Consider the following 12721-nt stretch of genomic DNA (forward strand, 5'->3'; position numbering starts at 1 on the left):
ATGGCCCAGCAGAGGCAACAGTCCCTCGAACAGGTAATCGTGCAACAGCAGCAACTGGCCACGCTCCTCAAGGACCATGCCGATGAATGTGGGGGCACTAAGGCAGACATAGAAACATCAACTGAGACACTTAGGGCAGAAATGGAGAGAAGTACAGAGACACTAAGGGCACAAATGGAGAGTAGCACCGAGAGCCTGAGAGTACAAATGGAGAGAAGCACCGAGAGCCTGAGAGTACAAATGGAGAGAAGCACCGAGAGCCTGAGGGGGGAACTGCATGCGACGTCCAAAGACGTATGTGCCGAACTTGCCGCAGTGCGCCGTGTGCTCACTGAGCTCTCACAAACCCTTAGGGACATGCATGGACGTGAGCAGGCAGAGACATCATCCGTTGCAAGTTCCGTCCAGGGCAGCCCCCAACGTAGATCTGGGAGGAACCTGCGCTCCACAGGCAGGGGTGCCCCTGATACCCGCAGAGGGGGCTTGCAATAGCGACTGCCCACTGACAATGAGCATCTTCGGACACTGGTGTTCGGGGGGGAGGTAGGAGGGTGGAGGGGGTGTGTTGGGCTCACTTGGGTGGCGGGTCGATAGGGTGTCTAACATGATATCACATATGCCATAAACAATGCACGATCATGCAATGAGATGTGTGGACATTGATCTTTGTGTACGAGGCCATTATAGGCGTACAGTCCATATTGAGCATGTTCCAGACACACACAGTGCCACGAGTCCCGTGTCCATGTATCAGCCACCAGGCGTGAGTGCTAGAAGCATGCATCTATGAGATGCTGACGAATGTCACGGCCCTCCTGTGCCTCGCAGACTCCTTGAGGTGCTGCCACATCCCCACCCTCATCATGACCATCTTCAGGTGCTTGCAGTTCTGCGTCAGGGGGCATGGGCACATTTCTACGTACGCACATGTTGTGTAGCATGACACATGCCATGACCATCTTTGCAACCTTCACATGGCGGTACAGGAGTGCCCCGCCAGACCTGCTGAGGCAGCGGAAACGAGTCTTCAGTAGGCCGAATGCCTGTTCTATGACTACACGGGTACGTGAGTGGGCATGGTTGTAGTCCTCCTCATGCTGGTCCCGTGGGTTCCGGACTGGTGTGAGGAGCCATCTCTTCAGTGGATACCCGGCATCACCTGTATGTGGACAAGTAAGGAATTTTGAGGAATGCCATTGCTACGTACGCACCCCCCCCCCCTTCCTGCCAGGTCATTGCCGCATCACATACCCCACATCATCATGCATGAAATGAGACTCACCGAGTAGCCAGGATCTGTTCCCTGCGTGTCGCTCCATGTAGCGTGGTATAGTAGAGTTCCTCAAGACCATAGAATCATGGGTTGATCCAGGAAATCGGGCACAACAATGTGTAATGATCCTGTTGGAGTCACACACCATTTGTACATTCAGAGAATGAAATTGTTTTCGGTTGCGGTACTGGGCCTCCATGGCCTGTGGGACGACCAATTCCACATGGGTGCAGTCGATGGCACCAATGCAACCCGGTATGCCGGCAAGTGCATGGAATTCCACTTTTGTGTTGGTAATTTCCTGCTCCGAGCGTGGTAGAGAGATGTAGTCGTCTGCGTGCTTCAGGAGGGCATCGAGCACTTGCAATAGTGTCCGTGAGAACAGTGGCTGTGATATGCCATGCAACTGTCCGACTGTGTGCTGGTAGGTGCCTGTGGCCAGGAAGTGGAGTACAGACACCACCTTCAGTAGGGGTGGGATGGCGGTTGGGCTATCTATCATGCTGACAAGGTCAGCCTGTGTCATGTCCACAATGGCGGTTATGGTGTCCCGGTCCAAACGGTAGAGGGTGTGGATCTGCTCATCAGTGAGGTTGAACGGATGTGCTCGGAGGCGTGGGATTGCGGGCTGCATGCGTGGTGGTAGTGGCTGTGCTGGCGGCCCTTGCTGGCCCTGCCTTGCCCTCCTCCTCCTCCTGCGTCTCCGCCGTGCGGCCGGTTGTAGTTGGTGTTCGTCTTCTTCTTGAAGTTGGAGTACTTGCAGTGCTATCAGGTCCCCCAGGGCCAACATAGCTAGTCCTGCCGGTAGCATTTCGGAGTGGGTGTGGTTGTGGGAGGAGGCTGGGTGTGCAATGTATGTGTTTTCAGGCTGTATGGCCTCCACCTGTGGTGATTCATTCCACCTGTGCAAGCTGCACTCCCCTTTGGGCGAGCACGTCCCGCACACAACGCTGCAATTCGACGAATGGCATCTTGCTATTGCAATCATGTATTTGTACCCGATGGCAGTGTAACATTGGTTGATATGTTCATTCGGCTATGGTCCCATTGTTTCACATACTATCTTTGCAGTCGCGAACAGACTTGTGAAGGGTCAGTGGAACGTAGTACTCGAGTAACGGTGGACCCTCATACAACACTGTACCGAGCTTCACCGACGGGCGGGGCGTCCCATTTGTGAGTGAAGGCAGTTGCCGTTTTCACACACAGCCGCACTAGATGGATTAATTTGTGATTTCAAGCGGCCACAGTTGCCTTTTCGACGTGATGTTGCAAATGAGGAATTCGAAGGGCGGCGCTTTCGGTTTTCAGCTAGCGGCGAGGAGATGCCCACAGGTCTGACTGCAAATATAACGTTCTATTGTTCAATGTCCTTGGGACAGGGGCCATGGCGAGGATGCAATGATTGATATGAATAGTTTGGGATGTGCAATAGCGACGTGGGCGATGAGGCCGGACGTTCCCAAATACATGTTACTTCACAACACTGGAATTACGGGCTGGGGCACAGTGGATTTTGCAGGCTGCATAACGCACAGACTCAATGGAAATTTCACATGTTATGTGAGTATGGAGACAGGCATTTTCATTACGGGATGAGGGAATGATGTATGGATGCATGGACAGATGATTTGATACAGAGTTTGCCATGTACAGGGCTTCTTGGAATCTATCCGCCTCCCCTGCGCTATGTGATGCAGGGCTGCCATAGTGGGACCATCGTCTATCTGGCCTTGTTGAGCCCTCCCTGTCTCGACGCGCCTTCAGACACTTGTGTCTATGCACGTTACCAATCCCATCAGATGGATTCTGTTTTAACAGACGCATGCACAGGTACACTCGTTTGTGATAGTGTTTTCACCTCGATATAGATAGTTATGATTCGCAAGTGGTTTTTGGGTGGTGATGATCCTTTGGAGTGGGCTAGCATGCATATGGCTGTGGATTTGGTGTGATCATTGAAGTGAGTAATTCAAATGTAGTTCTGATGGCCATACTATTCTTTTTCATTTCATTTGGTTGACAGGTATCTCCTCCCCTTTTGCCACTGCCATCTGTATGCCACTCCTGCAGATGGATTTTACTCCCGACACCTGCTGCTTCGTGTTAATCAGTGGAGCAGCATTATGATCTTATGGGACGATCGCCAATGGGCCACATGCCCTTACGCAGTACTAGTGGCTAGGAGCAACATTTCGGCCTTTCAGCTGGACTAGTGCCTCCCTATTGGGACGGCCCTGCGGTTCTAGGCGCTTCCATGTTGCCTTTTCGTACGGGAATGTAGCCCCTGTGTACCATGAAGGAACAGGGCGTCACACAAGAAGTAGCTGGTCATTTATTGCGGATGCAGCCCACAATAATGAAATATATTTTGGAGTTCATGGCCTAATGGCTGTATGGGCTTGGAGAATTTGTTGTGCATTAAATTTCTATTCTGATATGAACCGTGTAGCGTTCTTCTTTGCAAGTGATGTGGCATATTACTATTTGGGGAGCGATGTATTGTGAGGAGATCTGCATTGGGTTCCAGCTTCGGGGTATATTTGCGTGGTACTGTGCTGGGCGCGTTTGCCTACGAAGCCCAGTGAGGTCAGGGATGAGGGCTGCCATTATGACTGTTTTGATGATGTCATGCTCAGGGGCGGGGGATTAGCTTTTGTGTAACAGATGCCGGTCAGCCAGTTGGATAGGTGGAATGATGTGATTATCGGAATATTGCTGGTCACAGGTGCCTGTGTTTGCGTGCGTTTCTTGGTGGGAGACTGAGGTCATGTCCATTTGTATGGCTTCTGTATTCGTGCCATCTGTGCCCTGCAGCTCCCATTGGGCCCTCTTGAGATTCATTTGTTCGTTGGCAGGCATGGATGACTAGTACATTTCACTGGTTGCATTGTGTGACTTCATTGCACCTACGGGGGGTTGTACAATGTGGCCAGGGAGCGGTGTACAAGCACTCAGTAGGGCCGTTTACGGTTGGTTCGCGATGCCGTACTTCTCACCATGGCGGAATGGTACTTTCCGCCGTGCTTGATGGCGTTAGGTGCATGTCCGCTAGGGTCGGAATTCACGTACCGTAGCGCCATGGTGCTAATTACGGTTTGGCATGGCGCGCGCGCGCGTACTTGGTGCAGTTAGCGTTGGCGTTCACTACAGTGTCGCTAATGGCATCGTACTTTGCGGTGACGGGTCATAATCGCACCGAGCGCTATTCGATGGCGGTATTGCATTTCCGCCATCGTTTTTCGATTTCCGCCAGGGTCGTAATGAGGCCCACTGACTTTCTTTTCAGCAATACGAATGTGTAAAAGGCCAACAGGTGAAGAAGATAGTGGGTGAGAAAACAGTGGGGGATGGGGAAAAAATAAGATGAATGTGAAAATAATAGGGGTATGATTGTTTTGTCTTTTTGTTTTCTGTCTTTTCTCTTCCCTTTGGATTTTCCAATATGAAAAAAATAATGATACTTTAGCTGACGGTACTGGGGAGACACACATCAAGAGAAGCATACATACATTTGAAATATTACATGAGCCCATTGGGGAGGGAGAAGCCACAGCATCTGAAACTATTTGGTGTAGCGAGATGAAGAGGGTGCTCCCTAATCCCACAGAATCGCAGGGACTGTGAAACATTTTCTGGCCCAAGAAGTAACAGCAGAGGAGGGGGTATGCCTAATGCATTTATCTCTGTGTAGAACTAGAGGGCTGTTTCAGGGGCACACAATGGAGGTGCAATGGATAGACGAGGGGGAAGAAGTCTATACGGAAAACTACATTCAGCTTTAAAGCACGACCCAGGAAGAAGCTACTAAGCATACAATACTGGATACCATACTGAGGGGACCCAGAGGGGAAAGCAGTTGGCTACAACCCACAAGAGAAAACAGGCAGGATATTCTGTGGTGCCACACCAGACCCTTGATTCGAATAGGAGGTTTGGTGTATCACAACGAGAAATGGGAAAGGTTGCACTGCCGTGCTGGGCAGAGGGGCTGGATATGAAAAAGGGGTTGTAAGGAAAGTAAACAGCAAATGCAAAGGGATATGGGATGGTTATGTGCATGCATTGACATGGATAGATGAGAAACATCGTCCAGTATATATAAAACCACTCACATGGCATCCTTTGTGTTTCAGAACCACAGGGATGATTGCGCTGGGGGTGAACACTGGCTGCGAGATGACGATGAACATCTCGGCATTGCAGAAAGGGACGGTGGCAGTAATGGATATCTGGTGGGCCTGTGGTACCCGAGCATATGCCCGGTGCTACCAGACTGGGGATGTATTTGCGCACTAGTAATCCTCCATAACCCTGCTTTGGTCATGCCACAGGCTGATTTACTGCCTTTTAACCCTTTAAGTGCCATGGGTATTTCTCCCCAGTGCCAGGGCCTTTTTTGGTGATTTCGGTATGTGGCCATTCAATGGCTTGTAACCTTTTTGTTACATGAGATATGTTGGCCAAATTTGGCTCCTTTTTTTCCCACATGTAGGCGGTCGTAACGCCACCCAGGAATCCTAGGTTGCTGTAGGGAGGCGAGAGAAAATAAGCAAAAAGGGCGAAAATCTTGTTTTTTTTCAAAAAATGGCAATAAAATTATGGACAAAGAAGCCTGTGGTTTTTTCCTTGTAAGAGGTAGGAACAAATGATTTGCTGTGCTGAGTTCCCCAATTTCCTGGCTTTCAAGAACAGGTTGAGTGAAAACGGAAAAAAATTATTTTGATGTGGTTATCAACCGTTTTGTGAGAGGTAGGCGATTTGGCCATTTTTGCCAATTGGACATGCATGGACGGAATGGGAGAAAAGGGTAGGAAAGCCGAATTGGAGGACGGAAAGGCATATATTTATGAAAAGTAGACAAAATTCCAAGTTTAGGAAGGGGTGATTTGCGTAGGTCAGGCAAACACTAGGTAGGGGAAAATGCCATAGATTGGGGGGAAAGCGGGAAAATGACTGAAAAAAAGGTATGTGTTGGACATGGTTGGCTTGGTACGGCAATGGTTTCTATGAATTTTGAGAAAAGCAATGCTCCGCTAGATTCCCCCGACTCTTGCAGTTAGGAAAGCACACATTTTTTGTAGTGTTTTACAAAACAAGCAATACCACAAGCCAAACACTGAGCCATGGTACACAGGAGTTTTATGCTCACGGCCTGAACAGACGCACTTAGCACGTGTAAATCGGGAAAACCAATGTGGTGAGGAACGGCAAGCATACATTTTTTGAAAGAGCACAGGCAGAACTTTTCAAGGGTAGGTGACTTGTGCAGGTTACAAAAGTGTATGGTGCCTAAAGCAGCGACTAAATGTAGGGCACATTTGGGAAATGAAAGGGTTGTGTGACAAAGGGCACCAGCAAATGGGTCAAAACGTTATGAAAACCACACAAACACAACACATGGCCTACCGTCCCGTGTTCCCACAGGTGGCCCGATGAAAACGGTACCTCACATGTGTGGGTGCACCTACCTGGCCGCCAAGGGGAAAGCCCAAAAAACAAGTAACCCCAAGTCTGTTTTCAGACCGGAATTTCAGACGCTTTGCCGACCGGCACAACATACAGATAGGGGCCTCGGGTGTCCAAGCCACAAGGAAAACAGGGAACCCCATGCATTTCCGAAAAGAGGACACCCGTGGGAATCCACAGTGGTATGATTTGCCCAAATCGCCCCAGAATTTATTACCCAGACACCCCCACAAAGTCCGAAATGTGGGGAAAAAAACGCATTTTCCGCACATTTCGCTCGGCTCACCCATCGAAACACGCCCCCAACAACACATGGCCTAACGTCCCGTGTTCCCACAGGTGTCCCGATGAAAATGGTACATCACATGCTTGGGTGCACCTACCTGGCCGCCAAGGGGAAAGCCTAAAACACAAGTACCCCAAGTCTGTTTTCAGACCGGAATTTCAGACGCTCTGCCGACCGGCACAACATACAGATATGGGCCTCGGGTGTCCAAACCACCAAGGAAAACAGGGAACCCCATGCATTTCCGAAAAGAGGACACCCGTGGCAATCCGCAGAGGTATGATTTGACCAAATCGCGCCAGAATTTATTACCCAGACATCCCCGCCAAGTCCGAAATGTGGGGAAAAAAATGCATTTTCCGCACATTTCGCTCGGCTCACCCATCGAAACATGCCCCCAACAACACACGGCCTACCGTCCCGCGTTCCCACAGATGTCCCGATGAAAACGGTACCTCACATGTGTGGGTGCACCTACCTGGCCGCCAAGGGGAAAGCCTAAAACACAAGTAACCCCAAGTCTGTTTTCAGACCGGAATTTGAGACGCTCTGGCGACCGGCACGACATACAGATATGGGCCTCGGGTGTCCAAGCCACCAAGGAAAACAGGGAACCCCATGCATTTCCGAAAAGAGGACACCCGTGGGAATACGCAGAGGTATGATTTGCCCAAATCGCCCCAGAATTTATTACCCAGACACCCCCGCAAAGTCCGAAATGTGGGGAATAAAACGCATTTCCCGCACATTTTGCTCGGCTCCCCCATCGAAACACGCCCCCAACAACACATGGCCTACCGTCCCACGTTCCCACAGGTGTCCCGATGAAAACGGTACCTCACATGTGTGGGTGCACCTAACTGGCCGCCAAGGGGAAAGCCTAAAACACAAGTAACCCCAAGTCTGTTTTCAGACCGGAATTTGAGACGCTCTGCCGACCGGCACGACATACAGATATGGGCCTCGGGTGTCCAAGCCACCAAGGAAAACAGGGAACCCCATGCATTTCCGAAAAGAGGACACCCGTGGGAATACGCAGAGGTATGATTTGCCCAAATCGCCTCAGGATGTATTACCCAGACACCCCCGCAAAGTCCGAAATGTGGGGAATAAAACGCATTTCCCGCACATTTTGCTCGGCTCCCCCATCGAAACACGCCCCCAACAACACATGGCCTACCGTCCCACGTTCCCACAGGTGTCCCGATGAAAACGGTACCTCACATGTGTGGGTGCACCTACCTGGCCGCCAAGGGGAAAGCCTAAAACACAAGTAACCCCAAGTCTGTTTTCAGACCGGAATTTGAGACGCTCTGCCGACCGGCACAACGTACAGATATGGGCCTCGGGTGTCCAAGCCACCAAGGAAAACACGGAACCCTATGCATTTCCGAAAAGAGGACACCCGTGGGAATCCGCAGAGGTATGATTTGCCCAAATCGCCCCAGAATGTATTACCCAGACACCACCGCAAAGTCCGAAATGTGGGAAAAAAACGCATTTTCCACACATTTCTCTCGGCTCACCCATCGAAACACGCCCCCAACAACACATGGCCTACCGTCCCGCATTCCCACAGGTGTCCCGATGAAAACGGTACCTCACATGTGTGGATGCACCTACATAGCCGCCAAGGGGAAAGCCTAAAACACAAGTAACCCAAGTCTGTTTTCAGACCGGAATTTCAGACGCTCTGCCGACCGGCACAACATACAGATATGGGCATCAGGTGTCCAAGCCATCAAGGAAAACAGGGAACCCCATGCATTTCCGGAAAGAGGACACCCATGGGAATCCGCAGAGGTATGATTTGCCCAAATCGCCCCAGAATATATTACCCAGACACCCCCGCAAAATCCGAAATGTGGGGAAAGAAACGCATTTTCCGTCGATTTCGTTCAGCTCACTCATCGAAACACGCCCCCAACAACACATGGCCTACCGTCCCGCGTTCCCACAGGTGTCCCGATGAAAACGGTACCTCAGATGTGTGGGTGCACCTACCTGGCCGTCAAGGGAAAAGCCTAAAACACAAGTAACCCCAAGTCTGTTTTCAGACCGGAATTTGAGACGCTCTGCCGACCGGCACAACATACAGATATGGGCCTCGGGTGTCCAAGCCACCAAGGAAAACAGGGAACCCCATGCATATCCGAAATGAGGACACCCGTGGGAATCCGCAGAGGTATGATTTGCCCAAATCACCCCAGAATTTATTACCCAGACACCCCCGCAAAGTCTGAAATGTGGGGAAAAAAATGCATTTTCTGCATATTTTGCTCGGCTCTCCCTTCGAAACACGCCCCCAACAACACATGGCCTACCGTCCCGCATTCCCACAAGTGTCCCGATGAAAACGGTACCTCACATGTGTAGGTGCACCTACCTGGGCGCGAAGGAACAAGGCTAAACCACTGCTATCCCCCAAAGAGTTTGGGGAGCCAACCTACAGATTTAGGCCTGGGGTGTTGCAGCCACCAAGAAAAACAGGGACCCCCATGCATTTCCGAAAAGAAGACACCCGTGGGAATCCGCAGAGGTATGATTTGCGCAAATCGCCTCAGAATTTATTACCCAGAAACCCCTGCAAATTCCGAAATGTGTGAAAATAAACGCATTTTCCGCACATTTCGCTCGGCTCACCTATCAAAACACGCCCCCAACAACACATGGCCTACTGTCCCACGTTCCTACAGGTGTCCCGATGAAAACGGTACCTCACATGTGTGGGTGCACTTACCTGTCCGGCAAGGGGAAAGCCTAAAACACAAGTAACCCCAAGCCTGTTTTCAGACCGGAATTTCAGACTCTCTGCCGACCGGCACAACATACAGATATGGGCCTCGGGTGTCCAAGCCACCAAGGAAAACAGGGAACCCCATGCATTTCCGAAAAGAGGACACCCGTGGGAATCCACAGAGGTATGATTTGCGCACATCGCCCCAGAATGTATTACCCAGACACCCCCGCAAAGTCCGAAATGTGGGAAAAAAAACGCATTTTCCGCACATTTTGCTCGGCTCACCCATTGAAACACGCCCCCAACAACACATGGCCTACCGTCCCGCGTTCCCACAGGTGTCCCGATGAAAACGGTACCTCACATGTGTGGGTGCACCTACCGGGGGTGCAAAAGGAAAAGGGTAACCCACTGGGAACCGCAAGCCTTTCGCCACTGCCCATTTTGTTCATGTGGGCAACCTACAGATTTGGGCCTTGGGGTCGAAGCCAGCAAGGGAAACAGGGAACCCCAGGCATTTCCCAAAAGAGGGCACCCGTGGGAATCCACAGAGGTCTGCCTTGCGCAAATTGCCCCAGTTTTTATTAGCCACAATCCACGACAAAGTGTGATATTTGGTGGGTAAAAAACACAATGTTCATTTTGTCTGGGGTTCTGGGTAATAAATTCTGGGCCGCTTCGCGCAAGTCAGACCTCGGGGCAGTAGGGTTTGGGCACCCTGGGGGCAGATTGGCACACTAATGTGGCCATCTGCGCCAAGCAAACTTGGGTAAACAAAAAAAAGAAAACAAAATTGTAGGCTGCATTTTAGGGGGGGCTGAGGGCCACACTAAATTGGCAGCGAATGTACTGCAATGGGGGGTGGCACTCACCCCCCCACCCCAAATGGAGGGCCCCACCTCATGCAACCCTCCCTGGGGGCAGATAGGGGGGCCCCACCTCATGCATCCCTCCCTGGGGTCAGATGCCCCTTCCTAGGAGCAGATATCTGCCCCAAGGGAGGGTTACAAGGGGTGCCCCCCTTTCTACTTCAGTTGGGGGGGCACCCCCCCTTTCATTCAGTAAAAAATCCATGGTGGCTAGTGGCTCCGCGGGCAGCAATGCCACACAATGGAGAATCTCCCCTTTCCAACGATACCCGCCTCGATCTCCGGCTTGAAATACAGCCGGAGATCGCGGCGGAGCAAGAAGGGCTCTTACCTTCTCTCTTCCCCGTGGCAGCCGGAAATGGCTGCTGCGGGGAATTTACTTTCAGTTTCATGCCGACGTGCTTTACGCATGCCGACGTGAAACTGAAGGTAATCCAGACCCCTGCCAGTGAGGGGGGACCTCCCCCTCACATAGCCAGGGGGTTGGATTACAGCATTGCAGGGATCGAGCAAAGCAGAGTGCCAAAACCGACGAGCCGGCTCGTCGGTGGCAACCTGGAGCGCTTTCCACTGACGAGCCGGCTCGTCGGTGGCACTTAAGGGGTTAATGAACTGTTGACCCTGAGAGAAGAGAATAAAGGAAGGAAGCAGACAGAGAATAAAGACCATCTGAGGCAAATAATAAGGAGAAAAAGAGAATGCAATTACATCTCTGAAGAATCAACATAAAGTTCAACCACAATTTTGCAGCATTTACGACTCTTCTGTAAAGCATCTGTATTCTTTGGATCCCTCTTGCTTCCTGGGGTTCAAATGGCCGCCAACGCTAAATGGATTCAGATCATGCCGTATGAGGTGCTGCAGTTGGCTAACGTGACTGAAAAAGGACTGAATTCGGTACGAGAAGAGCTATGCGCATTGCGCCTGATGACCCTACAAAATCGTTTTATCTTAGAACTCATGACTGTGATGGAAAGTGGCGTTTGTCACAAGATAGGAAGTAGCTGCTGTACCGCAAATCCTGCTAACGATGCCATCAATGGAACACGGAAGTCTTCGAGGAGATACGCACCCTGCATGAAAACATTGTAAAAATTACGCTCCATTCACTATTTTCCTGGGTGCTGGGATGGTTGGCCGCTGTGTTCAACTGCTCGTTGTGATGTTTGTTGCGATCTGCGTCAGCCAGTGGATCATGTGACAGTGGGCCTCATTACACGGTAGGCGCTAAGGGATTACCAGCACCGGTAAGGTCACCGGTGCCGGTAATCCCTTAGTGCCCTACTACGAGGTCCTTCAGCGGGTCCCATCCTTAACGCCTGGTCTGACCAGGCGTTAAGGACGGGACCCGCTGAGGGACTTCAGAGCTAATAACGGTACCGCAAATTGCGGTACCGTTATTAGCTCCTTCCCCATTCCCATTGAGCCCTATGGGGGCTCAAATGGGAATGGGGAATGGTATTCGGAATGGGGACTAACCGGGTCCTCCAGGGTCGGAATGACCCGGTAAGTCCCCATACCGCTTACCCGGACCCGGAATGCGTTAAGGGAGTAGCCTCCTACCGTGTAATGAGGCCCAGTGTCACAAAAGAATAGGACAGTATATAATGTTAGCTAATAAAATTGATGAGGAAAGTAATAAACTAAAAGAACAGCACCCAGGATGAGTGAGGGGGATTGACGTAGTAAATGAGGTTTTCATAGCACCCCCGCCAAATATCAAAGATTTGTTTGGGAGGCCTGCTCCTCAGATGGGTGGGATCTCTCTCTCTCTTTCTGTCTGTCTCTCTCTCTCTCTCTCTCTCTCTTTCTCTTTCTCACTCTCTCTCTGTCTCTCTGTTTCTCTCTCACTCTCTCTCCCTGCAATCAATCTAGAGAGGGATCCCTTGTTTATAACAATGACATGAGGGCACTCGTAGGCAACAGCATTAGGGAGGGGAATCCACAGGTAAACACACACTATGGAGGACTCCAGGTTGGGTATTATCCTGAAGACCTGCATCATACACATGTCCAGTGCATTGCAGCTAAGGGAGGGGGGAAGCTGGACCCAAGCTGCTCGTCTACAGCACATCAGTCTACTG

Source organism: Ambystoma mexicanum, chromosome 6p (assembly GCF_040938575.1).
Source record: "Ambystoma mexicanum isolate Mex_15411 chromosome 6p, UKY_AmexF1_1, whole genome shotgun sequence".
In the NCBI taxonomy this organism is placed as follows: Eukaryota; Metazoa; Chordata; class Amphibia; order Caudata; family Ambystomatidae; genus Ambystoma; species Ambystoma mexicanum.